A 17,130-nucleotide genomic window follows, 5' to 3' on the forward strand; every position below is an offset into this window, starting at 1 on the left:
CTTTTTTCGTCCTCTTCTTAAACTAGTTCATTGCACCGGCATTACTTTATTGTTGACTCTAACGATGTGTAGTCTCCCGTTGTATACGGATGGCTTGAAAATAATCGGACAGAAATTCCATTTTTTATTTCGTGTAATTTCACCACTCTTACCATAAAAACTTCTTCCATCATCACTTCCATTTCCATAATACTTTATCATCCTACACAGTGAATGTTATTCTGCAAGTCAGCTACGACTAATGTCCATAAGTTAACCGTATGATCAACCGGAGTGAACATAATCCGTTATAGTAAATGTTGGAATCTTTCGGAAAAAGTTTTTCTTTTGCTTCTATTTTCGCGCTAAAATAAAAATTTACGAGATTCCCTTGCATTTGAACGGAAATAGTTTCGAAATATTCCACCTTATGTTGCCGTTGTGCATAGTATACTGATGGTAGTGGTAGTAGTATGGAGGCATACCTGTTTAACATAAATATTCAATTGAAGTTTTACGGTAAAGAGTTTTTGTCTGCAAATGGTGGTGATGATGATTGCGTGAAATGTCTTCTTTCAAAACTTTTTTGTCTTTCTTAAACGAAATGTTTTTAAATAATAGCAAGAGTTTCGTTCATGTGCATTGTGTCACGTCATAGCGACCTGAAGATCCATTGTCTTCTCGTTGCAGGAATTTAATTTTAAGTAACATTTTGAAATGGTTGCAAAGTACAGTCAAATCAATTTCATTGTACATTTGCTAAGGTAGGCTAAGGTAAAGTAATGTCGCGTGAATAAGCAGTTCATTTTCTGTCCGATTTAATTTGTACTTCCCGTCTGTATACGAGGAAAAATGAGAAGTTACAATCCATTTATCCTTATTCAATCCACATGCATTACCAATGCTACGACAATTCGTTGAAAAAGTAATTTGTTTATTTTCTTGCTACGACGTTTCAAATTCACCCTTTCAATAAAGTCTGATGAGGTGATGTATCTTATATGTAAACTGACGGTCGTTTTTCATTAAATATAAAAAACTGGTTTTTCTCCTGAATAAGGGCAATTCTATGTAATCTGGAACATGTAATGTGGAAACGACGATTTTGAGTGTATTCCAGGCGTTCTATGGCTTTCTGACCTTCTATTCAGCAATTTTTTCGGCGACCTTCAACTACTAGACTGTGACCCATATTACATCAGAATGGATTTACCTATAAGCAATTGAGTGGATACTTTAATAAAACATGATTGAAGTTATTAAACAATGTCAGCGGCGACGATCGAAATTTTTGTAAGGCTCGGACTTTGATCATTAAAATTTTGCGAAGAGAAAATGAATAGAAAGAAAATCTCAATGATTCCAAACCAATGACAGTAGAGTTTAAAATTAGAATATTTTTATAAGATCCATAACCCATGTATCGATCCATGCTGACCTAACACATAAATTAGTTTTGGATTGAAATTGCCCAAAAAAGAACATTTTGGTTTTGACCATAAGAGTAGCCTTTTTAACCGAATCGATAAAACGGTTTTGGACATCGCTTCAAAACCGGTTTTTCGGTTTAAAGAGTTTTCAAGAATGTTTCATTCAAAAGGCTTTATTCCCTTGACTGAAAGTCATGGGTCTTACGAATGATAAACACTCTAAAATGTTTGTCACACAATGTTCACTACTATGATTGAAAATACATGGAATGTATGACCAAAAACCTTAAGAGGCACCGGCACTTTGCTGAAAAGCCTACATTAGGGCGATTTTTAAATACTGGAATTTAGTTTACTTTTGATGAAATCTTTCCACCAGAATCCTTTTCCAAAAATGTAAGACCGCAATTCCGAACAGGAATGTGTTAGCTTTCAACAGAAAATAGATTTGGATGCAGCAGTTTGACCAGCTCTGAGAACAATAAGCAGTTTATGAAAATTTCGTTAAACTGCTCACTTTTCTCAGAGCTGGTAAAACGACTACATCCAACACCAATTTTGATTTAAAGGTAACACATTCGTGGTTGGAATTGCGGTCGTGTCATACATTTTTCAAAAAGGATTCTGATGAAAAGATATTAACAAAAATGAAATACGAAACACGCAAATCTAGGCTACAATTTTAGCTAAGTGCCGGTGCCTCTTAAATACAGAAAATATTTGACACACTTTGTTCATTCCTTGATGCCACGATAACTTGAGTACTTCTAAACGGATTTCCAGAAACTTTTTTTTAATCGACGAGGAATTAAATCCCTCAGGTTAAGTTCGAAGATGAACTATAAGAGTTAAGAGACTGGTCTTGTCGCTTGATTCCACGATAGCTCGAGTAGTTTTCGACAGATTTCAAAAAAAAAAATTATTCGACGAGGAATTAAATTTGTGAAGTTAAGTTCGAAGTATAACAGACGGGTGATCTTAGAGATATTCTTAAAAGAATTTTTGAGTTGGCGCTTGATAACACGATAACCCGAGTAATTCTTAACGGATTTCCAAAAACTTTTTTTTTATTCGAAGGGTAATTAAATTCATGAGGTTAATTTTGAGGATGGACTATAACGAACGTAATCACATGAGTTGCATACCTTATTCATAAGCAAATAGGGCCAATTTTCAGTAGAACATCGAAAATGCTTGACGTTTCATTTGAAACATTCAGCTACGCTGATTCGATTGACAAATTTGTCGAACAAAAATATTCCCTTAGAATTATTTGCTAAAAAAGTCTTATAATCTAGAAAATTTCAACGTGAACTTTGCTGCCAGAGCGAAGCGAGAGCCGTATCCACACGAGTTCAAATTTATTCAAGAGTTTAGCAAGAAATACGTCATCATTACAGCGTCTTTTAGCAGACGCAGTAATATCGAAGCATCTTTTGTTTAAAAATGTAGAAAAAAGCAAGGTTCAGAACCTTGAAAATAAGCTCCCCTTGTTTATTCTAAAATTTGATTTTCAATAAAATAAAAGGATCGAACAATGTATGACAAAACAAGACAAATCACTACTTTGATCAAGATCAATCTATGATATTTTTGTAACATTTACAAAAATCTATTGAGAAAATATCAGTCAGTCAGTCAAGGGACCTGACCCACTCATAAGGTGGGGCCTAGTTTTTGAAGAATCCATTGAATTTACCGGCAATTTAATTTCGCAAAGACGAACGCTTTTCTTACTCATTGCTCTCATGTTATGCTACGATTGGAAATGTTATGAGATGATTTAGCTATGGTCGAAGCAGACAACAACTGGATGATTCTCTATTCCTTGCGAATGATCAATTAGTGAACTCTTAGCATGGATCAAAATTTTCGAAACAAAGAAATGAGAGACCGAAATTGGTAAATGACAATTGGAAAGTAGGGGGGTCCAGAATCGTATGGGAAAATAAAAGTTTCGAGAAAGTTGGCGGACCCCGGGGAAAACGAACCTATATGACCCACTGATAAAAAATATATATGGGGCCGATGCGATCCGAGTTGGTTTATGGGTCGCGCAATGACGAAATATGTGAAAAACCACGAAAATGAGGGTTAATGAAAAATTGAACGTAACTAACAGATGCTGAGGTCACTTCTTAAGGTGAGTTGGATTATTTCACTTCAGAATAATCCAAAGAGACCGATTTAATGATTTGTAAGTGCATTCGCAGCTCCCAAGTCAGTCATAGATTCGTAATCTGTTCACTCAGTCTTTGGGTTCTTCCAAAACATTTATGGGATGTGCATCGGATATATTCATGTCTAACGAGAGCTTATGGCATAAGCTTTCATTGCAAAAAGAAATATTTTCGAAAACAATTTTTTGAAGCTATATAGAAATCGATTTTGGTGCAAAAATGTCAGGGTCGTGAACTCAGGCAATTTTCAAATGACTGTTACGTCAAGACACCAACTTGAAACTTATTGTGTGTGGGCTCGTTAGAAAGCCACTGTCATTACCTTTACAACGACACCTAACACTTAATTTAAATAGTGACCTCGCCTGACTTTGTATTACTTGGAAATTATATGTCGATTTTTGTCTATATCGATATTGTTAGGTGTGCCCAGACGATATAAAAATTCCAAAAAGTGGAACCAACGCATTTTTGTTGCTTTTGCATCTAATCTAAGTTGTCTGGACCAAAAAAGTTTGATATTGTCGTTAAAAAAAATTTCTCATACAAAGTAATGGAAAAAATGTATGGAAAATTTCAGTGTTTTTTCACACATTTCGTCCTTGAGCGACCCATAAACCAACTCGGATCGCATCGGCCCCATATACAATTTTTATCAGGAGGCCATAAAGGTTTATTTTCCCAGGGGTCCGCCAACTTCCTCGACACTTTTATTTTTTGGACCCCCCTATTGGAAAGTTGTCAACACCGTAGAAATTGCACTTTATTTTTTCAACTGTTAGGTCCAGTTCTGCTGCAATGCCTTGACTCTTAGTAGTATCGTTGTCATTTGGCTATATCTTCGATCCCACAAATAAAACGGTGATTGCAGAGACAAATTTGACTTAAAAATCGAAGAGTCATGCCTGTTAGAGACTATCTAGCAGGAAGATTTCGTCCTCAGACATCTCTGGACTCAATTGTACTGGCATAAATCACTGAAGAAAAAATTTCACCTTAACCGGTTGAACACAGCGGTGTTGAACGATAAAAAACATAAACCGCGGTTTCTCAATTCGATCCGGTTTCCATTTCCTAATCCAAGATTAATAGATGCAAAATAGCATCTTACTTTATTTTTATCAGCCATACACGCCCTGTCTCGACAACGTTTTTACAGAAGGGCAGGAACTAAATTTCCTCAACTTTTGAAAGATTTGCTCTACCAACCATTTCTCTATGACTCTCTCATAGCTCATTGTTTTCAAATTTTCTCGGTCTTGTTAAGTCTATCAATTCGAATTATTTCATCAGCGAATCACCGTTTTTCTGGCGCGTTAATGCAGACTTCGGTGTGAAGCAACAATTTTGTATTTAAAATACAAAAATCTGGCCCATGGGAGGATCGAACTCACGACCTTCGCGTTTCTAATAACCAACAGAGCAATGGGCCATGTGCGATGACACCGAAAATTTTCACAAAATTGTACGGCGATATGATGCTATTTAAACACATTGTGTTCGGTGGGTAGGTGGTTCGAGTGTTATACTGTAACGAAGATTTATCGCCGGCTGTGTCTGTGTGCGCTCTCATGAAAATGAAAATCATTTTAAATTGAAATTCTTTGAGGTGTTTTATTGAATGGTAAAATTTGTGATCAAAAGTTGCGTTTTTATGAACAAAAACACCTTCGAAATGTAAATATGTTGTAACAGTACAATGGATGCGAATATAAATGTCTCCCGTGCAGCATTAATGCATCGATCATCACGATTTATGTCGATTGTGTCAAATCTATATCACTTTTACATGGTCTGATACGCTTTCCTGATTTTTCGTCTGCCTCCTCTTCATAATATGCCACTCGATAGCACGATATTTTCATTTCAAATTCATTTCCAAAATAGTTTCCATTTCCATAGTGTGTATGCGTTACGGTAACCTGGGTTCTCTGTTTGTTATTCCCTTGACTGAAAGTCAGGGTCTTACACCAGAAAATACCGAAATATGTGGGTGACAAAAAAGTTCACTGTGATTGAAAATAAGGCTCGGAACAGGTCAGGTTCAGGTCAGGTCAGGTCAGTAGAAAAAATACCTGAGGGAATCAGGTCAGGTTCAGGTAATTTCCAAACCTGACCTGACCTGAACCTGAAATAATATGAAAAATACCTGATCTGACCTGAACTTGACAAAAAAATTATTTGAATATTATGGGCGTTTTCAGCTTAGATTTGAGTCAGGAGGCATTGTTTTGGAGAGAATACCAAACGAACTGATTAGCCAATTTATTATTATTGTTTTCTTTTTCGATTTATTGAATAAATAAGTCGAACATTTTAAACGGTAGAAATCATAAAAAACAATAATTCATTATTTTCGTAAGAGGTTTATTTAATTTAAGGTTTGTACCACGATTTAACGCACATAGCCGCGTAAAAAGTATTGTGTGTGAGAGAGCATCTGGTGGGAGTAATAACGTCAACAGCTCCAGAGAAGTCTATGGAGGGAAAGAGGGAAATGTTCCAGAATGGGCCTTCCAGTAGTCCAAAACATTAATATCCTTGTTCTCCAAGGACAATTTACATGACGCTTGTCAGAACGAAACAATAGTAACAACAAAACAATGAAATTTTGAGGCATATCATTTGACTGTAAAAATAAATCATTTAGATGAGATGTATTGTAGTAATTGTGTAATGCCTCTTAAAAGTACCCTAAATCAACATCAGGCTTGTGCTTAAAATAGCCTTCATTCCCTTCGTTGACTGTTTTTCAAAATGTTTTTTTTTTCGTTTTTAATTTATAAATACTTAGCAGAATAGAACTTTCTTATAATTTCGCAATAATTTATAAAATTATCAGAAATGTAAAAAAATTAAAAAAAAGTCAGGTCAGGTCAGGTTTTTTCAGGTCAGGTCGAAACAGGTTGAAGATCACTTCAGGTCAGGTCAGGTCAGGTAATTAAATTTCAGGTCAGGTCAGGTTAACAGATATTTCAGGTCAGGTCTCAGGTTGACCTGACCTGTTCCGAGCCTTAATTGAAAATGTATGAAATGGTATGAAAAACGTTAAATGTGGGTAACAAAAAATCGTTGAGGGCACGATAACTTGAGTAATTTTCAACCAATTTGGATGAATCTTTTTTTTAAATGTGTGGAACTAAAATCCCGAGGCTAAGTTCGAAGATGGGCTATGTGGGACGAAGGATCTGGAAGCTATCCCAGAAAAACAGGATTTTACACTGTTGATTGTAGCCTCAATCGAAAAAGATTACTTTGATGAAATTTGATTTTGTTGCGTAGTATGAGCAAATCATCTTAAGTTTGTTTTCGATAATGTGCATGAAACATGTAGGAAGAAAAATTTCGTCAGTAAATGCGCAGCCTCTAACCGGTAAACAACTCTTGTTAGTGAACTGCTAACAAATCTGATAGTTGGACTAACAACTTGATAATTGACTAACAAATTCGATAGTTGACTAACATAGAAAGATGTTTTTTACTCAATGTCTTACGGCAGAAAAATGCCTGCTATCAAATGAGCACACTATGATTGAAAAGTGTAGGAAATTTTATGAAAAACGTTAAACCATCATTCTTTGTAGGCAATATATAATAAGTCATTCTCAATTAATTTCTGAATATTTTCTTTAAATTCATTATTCCAACAATCAAACAAAATATTTTACAACTCCGATACGAGCGAAGCGAGGTCCGTAATTGTCACGAGTCGTGATATTTTATGGGATATTATATTCTTCACTAAATCAGTAAAAAGTAAAAAAAAAATTGTCTTTCCTTCACACTTTGTCGATTTTGGAAATATAAAGCAAAGGCGGTTCGTTCCTAGGGAATTCAATGAATTCAATTAATCCTTTAACGAAATGTAATGAGAAGGCGTTTTGTCCATTCCCAGGGAATTCATCCTTTTACAAAATGTATAATGAAGGCGTTTTGTCCGTTCCTAGGGAATTCATCCTTTTAAAAAATGTAACGAGATGGCCGTTTGTTCTTTCCTAGGGAATTCATCCTTCTACGAAATGTAACTTAAAGACGTTTTGTCTATTCTTCACTTTTTTCATTGTTCCACATTCGCAAAACTTCGCATCTACTCTCAAATTTGACAAAATGGCAATCAAACAGAATAATAGATACCTCATACGAGTGGGAAGTTCACACGAGTTGCATTTTATTTACGATTTATGGTTGATTGAAAATCTTGCTTGAAATTTATAAGAAAAATGAGAACTCAAAGATCATTAGGTCTTACTTGAAGAACTTTTTCTGTCAAATTTTGTTGTCATGTTTAGAGTAATCGATGTATTAATGTTCTAAATTTGACAATTTCTTAGGAATACAGCATATGTAAAAATAAATTGGGATCAAATGAAGGCATTTGTATCAGGGATGCTTCGGAAGTTCTGCAATGAAATTAATCAAAAATATATTGGAAAAACTGTCAGTCAAGGGACCTGACCCTCCCAAAAGGTGGGGCCTAGTAATAGAAAAGCCGGCCCCATATTTTCCATTTTCCGAACTGTCACATTATTTAACAGGGAAATAAATTTGACTGTTAAAATGAAAAAGCGCACAACCAAAATCAATCAACACCGCTGTAAATCATCATTTCGTGTTGGTATAGAATGTGTGTGTATACGGGTGCTGTGTGTCATATTTCAATACCTCTGTTCGATGACGGTTGAGATTTGCAGATATTTGAGCTGGCTTGTATTTGGGATTTGTTTTTGAAGTTGGAATGGAAAACATAGAAAAAATAGCTTGCATGGTGCTGTTATCGTGTGTCGTCTATCTATCACACGATTTCCAATTTACTAGCTGGTAATTATTTCATTAATGCACACGTTTGAATTAATGAGAACATGGAACCTAAAAGGATTATGAAAGAGTTCTCTATCGAACTCTGATCGAGACAAGATTTCGACTTAAATAATTTGAAAGCAAGACCTAATCTGGTGATCGGGATGATGAATCATTTTTTTACTACCTGCCCCATGCGAAAGTTCACCATTATATAGTACTTTGCCCCTGCGAAAACCATCCGTTACCTGCTAACTATTTTCGGTTAATTTTTCCATTTTCCTGTGTGGAAATCAATTTTCCCATGGGACAGGCAGTAAGCCAGAATACATCGGATGCTGCTACGTACTTCATTACGTCGGAAACAACTTTGTGATGCTCGCAAACTCACGTGTGTAGGTTTGAGTAACTTATGCTTCAACAACTGTTTTTCGTCGCATTCGGCTCGGATATTCAAACCATACACCATACACAAACCGAAGCTTGTTGCTCAAAAAAACACTTGAGAGTTTGTTTTTATTACAAAATTGATTTTTCGTGTAATGAATCACTTTTACAGCAGCAAATGTAGCTTAGTATTCTGTTTTGCAAAATCAGCAGCTTCTGTGAATTGGAGGTGTAAAGAAAATAGCGCCTACAGGTTGAAATATTAACAATTTAAGTCTTATAAGAAGTCCTTATGATTCCAACAGATAAGTGATTAGACAAGAAATGACTCAGCTTCAGCTACGAGCCATGTCGATGATGAAGAGTTTCCAGAAAATCACGATTTAAACTTCCGTTTTGCTATGCTGAGAAACGTACATCAGATTGTGCTTGTGGAATCCACAATGTTTGAGAAATGCACAGTTGTTTGGATACACATATTTGCATTAATTCGACTATGAAACCGTACAGTCATGTTGGCTGCACGAAGTAAGCATAGTAAGTCCCTTAACAAAGCACACATTTCGATTACTTATGAGGGATTCTTTTGAAAAACAGCCTACCGAAATCGGACGCATTTTCCAGTGGACTTTTTTATATGTGCATCTATGATGAAATATGTACACCTAAAAGTTACAACTTCTATTTCATCGTAGATGCATCCAAACCACATAAGACCCTATTTGGCCCAAAAGCACATTAAATTACCTGTCAAATGACACCCTACACGACCATGTACGTTTTGTGTACCTCGAGAAATTTCAGTAAAAACAGTGTAAGTTGTAAGTCTTCGGTTGAAAACTTCAACTGCACACATTTCAGTTTCGATGAATTTTAAACACAATAAGTCCCTACTCAATAGTACGTGTGATTACCTTTCTAATGACTACCCACACGACCATGTACGGCTCGTGTAACTGGAGAAATTTTTGTAAGAAAAGTGCAAGTTTTCGGTTTTTTATCACCTTTCACCAGCCACACAAACTTCGAAGAATTTTTTTGAAAGTGGTTTTGGCTTCTAGGGTCGAATACCTTTCTAGGCACTTATATAAAAAAGTCCACTGGAAAATGCGTCCGATTTCGGTAGGCTGTTTTTTAAAAGAATCCCTCTTTTAGTTAACAAAATGGTAAAACAATTCGCATAACTAGTCCACGTGCAGTGATGTTACTTCTGTTTTCAACAAAACATGATTCGCTTGTTTGATAACTTCAGACTTCTAGTTACAAAAATCATCTCATTTTTAGACATATTTCATAACTAACTATTAACTCACTCTATTGCTGAATCTCCTGTTTTTTCGAGACAGCAATTACTTTGCGATAATTTCGGTCACAAAAAATCGGAAGACGTAAAAAGTCATTATCGTAAAATTCGTCATCAAGATGACAATGTTCCTTAGCTATATCTGATTCTTGGTGAGAAAATGACGTTCCCCAGCTCCCACACTCATATTCCCAGGGCGAAATAAAACCACGAACTAAAAATATTTCTCTTTTTTTTAACTGAATCATTCGCAATAAATGTTTCGCTCGGCTAAAAAGTTTCTGTAGCAAAAGTTTCACATCATTTCACCATTTTATTGTAAAAGCTTTTTGAATGTGAACCCGTTCAATGTGAAAGTCTATTATTGCACGGCTAACGATTAAAACTGTCTGTGAACAATAAAATTAACGAATTAATAAAATGTCGTAACGGCAGTAAGGACGACCTAGTTAGTACACACAGCTCGCCTTGATTTTGATCTCATCCAACCGAATGACTATATCGTTCAGAGTTCAATTTATTTACAGTCACACAATAAAGATGTCAGAGAGATGAAAAATAAAACGACGACGACAATTTTTTTGATTTCTAAATTAAATCAAACAATAGACCGAAAACAAAACAAAAAAAGAAGGAAAATCAACAATGTCGATATATAAAACGGAATGTAAATAAGGCAGCACGTGTAAACGACAAGACTACGATTATAATAGTAAATTAAAAGACTCGACACACTAATAATAGCACTCCCAGACAATTCAAATTTATTGGCGCGTGAGTGCTAAACGGTGCGTTTTATATATTTTAATCTGTGTCTGATATACTCACTTTGAAGAACCGTTACGAAAAGTTTTCTTTTTCTTTTTGATTTAATTGAATTTCTTGATTAAAACACGTCAACACTCATTTAACATTTTACTCTTATTTAATGCATACGAAACGGATGAGTAGTTATATATGTATATGGATGTCGACGAACGGCGTAGTGATTTCGTTTAGGAAATAGTAAATCAAGGAAAGACCACGGAAAGTTTACTATAATTGCACAGGAAAAATAAGTAGAATAAAGTGAACCGGTACTGTCGAACGTTAAAGTTTATTGCTCACACAAAATATATGCCTTCACGCATTGGTAATTAACATTAGCCATATGTGCACAACTTGAATGCATAAATGCTGTAATTACTTTCCGCGAATTTATTTATTTATTTTATTTACTTTGACCAATTGTCTCAATCGTAGATCTGTTGAGGTTTTCAATTTGGATAAATGCCAAATCGGCGTCGCGGTTATTTTTCTTTATTTATTTCCATCAAAGTTTTAACTTTTATTATTTTTAGTGAATTTTGTTGTTGTTGTATTATTATGAACTGTTGTGCTTAACTTTTAACATTGTTTCGGTGAAGTAATTGTTTTTATTAGCGAGCAACAATTTAACGAAAATTGTGCGATAATTTGTGAAATAATATTTCGTGTCGGATGTTTGGCAAATTTTATTTTTGAAATTGTCGTCTTCTGTGAAAATGAAAATTTTACTGTAAGAAAAAAAGATCGAAATACTTCACGGCTAAGGGGTCATCCATTAAGGACATGCAAACGAATTTCAGAATTTTTTTTTGTACATTTTTCCCTTTTGTTCGCACTTTTTCATTGCTCGTAATATGACAGGTTGCACTTGTCGATGCTCCTCAGCCATTTGGGTAGGAAAAAACAGGAGTGTGGCAACACTGAAGTCAAGGCTAGATCCGTTTTTTTGCCACTACTTTCGCCACTTATTTTACTGAAGGGCAATTCAATGTAATTTATGTATTGATAGATCGGGAATTCAAGAGTCCTACGGCATTCCTATCTTATAAAATTGTTTCGGGGATCCACGATTCACAAACAAAAACTTTTCTTCGTATTTTCCAAGCTCCTGTACTTCCGAGATAACTAAGCGTTAGCCATTCTACATCACGATGAAATTACCCTGAAGTAGTGGCAAAGGTAGTTCTCATTGTTATTTTAGGAATATGACAGGTTACATAGCATGACTATGATTTTAGATCAAGGTTCAACCCTGGCTCGAAAACTGCTCTAGTCCGACATTGTCTAGACAACGCGACTCACGAACCAGATTTTGATGAGAAAGAATTGAAGATATTGGACGTCGAATCAGATTGGTACAAGCGAAAAACGCTAGAAGCATGCTACATTTGGCTTTACGGCGATTCGGCTCAAAATTTCAAATCGTTGAACATGCTACATGCGACCTACACTAATGTGATGAATTCGTTCAAACAACTTCATGTTGGTTAGTCTTTCAGTTTACGTCATGTCGTTTCTGTCATCGAAACAAGTTTCAATTTTGACGATCGTGTTAGTATTTCACGAGAAATTAGTTCCAAGTTTCAAATTAGAATGTTAATGTGATTGGAATCACTTCCAATTTATGGTAATTTGTTTTGCGCCATTTTTATGTTATCTAGTTTTAGCCTAAAGATAATTTTAATGTTGTTCTAGCTGAAGATGGATGACACAACAACATCCGAAATATACGTTTAATTGAAGACAATTTCAAGTTTTCGTTATTTACATCATCATAGCCAACCTAATCTCACAAACAAATCGTGAAAAATCTAATGACAGGTTACACTTTTCGAGACCTTTTGAAGGAATTGCAAAAAAAGAAGAGTCTGACAACACTGTAGTTAAGGCTAGATTGGATTTTTTGCCACTATGCTTGTCACTACTTCGGGATTTGGGCTAAAAGCTAGTCTAGTGGCAAAAGAAGTGGTTAAAAGTTTGTTTTGCCAGTACTATAGCTGTTTTTGCCACTACTTTTACTTCTACCACTACTTTTGATGAATTAGTGACTTCAGCGAAGCACTCCTCCCCCCAAATCCCATTTATAAGGACGTCATTTATGGATAGCCCCTAACAATCTCTTCATGTTGCATATTGAGTACTTTTATGTCAGCATTTAAAAGACGATTCTTGACTGTACTACATCAATATTACTACAGTCATAAAATGTTTTCTCGTTTTGTAAATGGAGCATATAAAGAGGTTCTGCAAAACTTATTAAATGTACAGTATCTAGATATGTAACCACCATCATCTACATATTGTTCAGACGAGAATATGATTTGACAACCGTCAGTGATCACTTGAACAACAACAAAATTATGGCACATGCAGTTTATTCAGTATGTCATTAGTTTCTGCCATAAAACAGATTTAAAACGAGATGGACCGGAAAGATTTCATCCGTACACAAATAGAACAACAGAAACTTAAAATTGTTGGCCGCAACAGTTTCGTGTTTTTTTTTTCTTTTTTGTTATATTTTATACGATACCACCGAATACTTTATTGTTCACATGTGGAAACCATTTTTCAAACCGATTTCGTCATAGCAGATAATAAGCCTAGGAACATGTGTCCATATAATTATTAATAATTTCTTTGAAATATCTCATTTTCACGTATTTTATGTTCGTAAGCTTGAGAATGATTTTATGGAGATAGGCGAGAGACATGTCAAACAATTCTATATTGAGTTGATCTTGATTAGCATAATCTAACGAAATAAACACGAAAAGTACAAAGGTTCTCACGATCCCAAATGTAAGAACATTTAATCAAGGACTATTTTAAAGATAACATTTACCCACATTTTTCTAGTTTTTCCTTATTTTTCCTAATTTTCACTAACATGGTTTTCGGAAAAATTTGGAAAATCTAGGAAAATGTAGAAGAATTTGGGAAATAGTTTACCTAAAAATAGTCCTTGATTTTAAGTTTGTCTGATAGCCTGTTACTACTATCAGGTGCTCGTTAATTCAACGCTGATAAATCTCTTTTATAAACGGCAATCGTTATGCGTCGTAATTTCTAACTCTGTTACTTCGTTAGTTTATACTTTTGTAGTATGGTCTCGAGAGCGATACAAAATCTTTTACTTTGTTAGTTTTAACGCACTTTTTGCTATATAATTATCGGTAATATGCTCCAATTTTTTGTCTTTGATGTCGCTAACAGATGATAAACTGTTTCTCAAAATTTTCAGTCTTCAATCTACGTTTTCAAAAACTAATAATTTCATATCAACTATTTCAAATTTTTTGCTTTTCAAAACTTGACGACCTCCGTTAGTTAAGCGCGGAATGATTTGCTATGGAAACATATCGAAGGCGGAAACACAAAATAAAATCCTCATTTGAACCCTTTTTTCAGTACAAAAGCGGGAAAAAACGCTTTCTTGTGGGTCATCAGTTGAAATCTTCCTGTTGCTTGATCGAGAGACCATAACTCAGAGATCATAAATGAAGGATTCTATCAGCTTTAGCAAATTGTTCAGCAAAGAAATCGGTAAATTCAGTTTGTTTAATAGTCCGTTTTGCCGCACTAAATCGACTTTTTCAATGCCAAGTAGACGTGTGCGCCGCCGTCGGCGCGCCGCCGAAAAAAGCTCCACGCCGATGCCTCGCCGCCGCCGACGAAAAATGGGTCACGCCGCCGCCGCCGCCGGTCATCTGTCGGCGTATCGCATTAGTGCAAAATAAACCAAAAATTCGGTTGATGCCCGAATGTAAAGATACGAATCAGGCACGAATCGCTAGTATCAACTAGAGTGTTAAATAAACTAGATCGAAACTTCATAAAACTGTTCAATTGATTATAAAAATTAAGTGACTTTTCCTACTTCTCTTCGTTTTGTAAATAGTTAATGTGTTACCCATACTGCAATGTATTTCTGAAGCTCACGGAATCTGCAACAAGATGAGGATCTGGCATTTCTTAGTGACTTAATGACTTAGGGCCTTAGTGACTTTCTATTGAAAATTGGGAAGGGAGATTTTCCTGATGAAAGAAGCAAAGCCGGGAGAGGGGAACTAAGGATCAAAGATCTGAGTTCCTGTTTTTATTTTTGAAGCCTCCCAGTCTTCCAACCTACTGCAGCGGCTTCATAATCATACTTGGATGTAACACTCGAAAAATTACATAACTTCGAAAGGCACACAAGTCTCTCGGCTAACGAATTGTCCAAGTTCATTTGTATCTTGTACAGTATCGACTTAATCTAACCAACAAATTTCCCGTATATTAGTCTATGATTAGAAGTATCTTCCTGTATGCGAGCCCAGTATGAGGAAATTGTGCAGAAAAGCACGTATCAATTAACTTCCATTCTAATAAACGTTCCCTATTCTAGCTAGACTTTGTTAAATTTATTTATTATTCACATCAAAAACGTAAGTAACAAACGAAAAAGGAACATTGCTGACATAAGTAGTAATTCTCTGGTCATTATTAAGTGAATGTAACAATTAAATTCGATGCCAAAATTAGTGAATTTGGCTGCAAAATTATTGTGTACTACCGCTACAAGCACTCCGAAAGAGCTTGATTTTTCAATAGCACTGATGGTTATTCACTCGAAATGTTTGTGTTTACGGATAACTTAAAACTGTATTCTGTTCATCCATAATAGGTCTGTTCCAAGGCCATTTGAATTGTCAAACTTCTGTCAAATTTCATCCACAGACAACATGTCGTGTAGGTTGACTTTTCATACAAAATCCTGTAGGTTATGTTGTCTGTGGATGAAATCGTCGTCGTTCGTGTTGTCAAAGTTCGGTTTTACAGCTACTTGGAACAAACCTATAATTATGGTATTATCGAGGAAGCAAAATTTTGTAAAGGTGTTAAAGATTGTCGTGTTTCCAATACTACTGAAATTATGAAGTGAATGGCAAAATAATCAATTTCTAACTTGAAGTGCTCAACACCGCCGGCAATCGGCGCAATCGGCGCGCCGCCACCGTCTTCTAAAAACTCACGCCGCCGCCGCCGATTAAGCGTATATCGGCGCACACGTCTAATGCCAAGTAGGATTGGGCCGATAGGAGAATGAAACTAAGAAAAAATGTAATAGAGTTTTCCCATATTTTAGTACATTCTATCATAAAATTACTTCTGTCACTGCGCTTATTTTCATGTGAACCAACTTCATATGGTGATATTTGTTCTGTAATGACAAATATGAAGTTGGTTCACATGAAAATAAGCCGCAGAGAATGAATACTATGAAAAAAAAAGTGGCGCCTCTGCTAGTCCACTTGTCTCATAGACTTTCTTTTACATTTTTGCATTTTAACGAGACTGACTACTCGCTTTATTTGATGCGTTGTTGAATGTTGAGGTCGGAGGCGATGACGTCGTTAACAGTTACCAAATGAGCAGAGTCTCTCATTTCTAGAAAAAGTTTCTCAAGCATCGTTTCTCCAAATTTCTGAATAATTTCTGTAAACATTTCAAACTAACACCAGAATCTTGTTGCCTATCTCTTGCTTTAAGAGTCAATTCGCCAATTTTTCGACCACTTGGAAAACAAGCTATCTCCGATATTATTGAGTTATAGCTCATTCGATTCGTCTTAGGCCAACAATCCTACAAAGTTTTAACTTTTCGGGTTACTCCTTCCTCAAGATATTGCTAAAAAAGTGTATTCACCACCCCTTGACATCATATGACTTGTACACACATTACACTCAAAATGGATTTTATTTTTTTTTAAAATGGCAGACGCACGTTCGCTAGAATTGAACGACGAATCGAATGAGTTATAACTCAATAATATCGGAGATAGCTTGTTTCAAAAATTGAAAATTTGGCTGACGAATTGGCGAATTGACTCTTAACAGTATCATCACTGCTCTAGATTTACCCTAGATGTGTAGATGCCTGCAAATGTTTGTAACCGCCCACAAATGACGTACACACAGTGTTCAATGAATTACCGCAATGTAAACAAGAATGGTCTCCCACAAAACTACTAATTTAGTTACCAAATTTAGTGACAATATCACTCGAGCGGGGATAATCGATGAGGTTTGACGTCGTCTAAGTAGCCTTTAGTCAGGCCAATTTATACTCACTTTTATTTTTGGATGGTCCGGTTTTCATATATCACGCCCTCTTCTTCACTTTCCCCGCATTGAACGAAATTGTAACTTTCCTATAATCTTTCTGGCATTCAATGTTTAATCCATAACTGGCAGTAAAATGT

The 17,130-nt window shown here is 35.6% G+C and overlaps 1 protein-coding gene and 2 long non-coding RNA genes across 4 annotated transcripts in view; 2 read left to right on the forward strand and 1 right to left on the reverse strand.

Moving 5' to 3' along the window:
- LOC119082602 (uncharacterized protein C18B11.02c-like) overlaps positions 1 to 17,130 on the forward strand; it is a 331,234-nt gene that overhangs the window by 1,480 nt on the left and 312,624 nt on the right. The window lies entirely within an intron of this gene.
- Positions 60 to 11,432, reverse strand: LOC119082612. The gene is made up of 3 exons (XR_005088671.1): positions 10,905 to 11,432; positions 407 to 464; positions 60 to 344 (listed from the first exon to the last, which is right to left on the reverse strand). It is a non-coding gene; the product is annotated as an uncharacterized LOC119082612 (long non-coding RNA).
- On the forward strand, positions 12,111 to 12,685 carry LOC119082609. The gene is made up of 2 exons (XR_005088669.1): positions 12,111 to 12,510; positions 12,579 to 12,685. It is a non-coding gene; the product is annotated as an uncharacterized LOC119082609 (long non-coding RNA).

Source organism: Bradysia coprophila, unplaced genomic scaffold, assembly GCF_014529535.1.
Source record: "Bradysia coprophila strain Holo2 unplaced genomic scaffold, BU_Bcop_v1 contig_476, whole genome shotgun sequence".
Lineage (NCBI taxonomy): Eukaryota > Metazoa > Arthropoda > Insecta > Diptera > Sciaridae > Bradysia > Bradysia coprophila.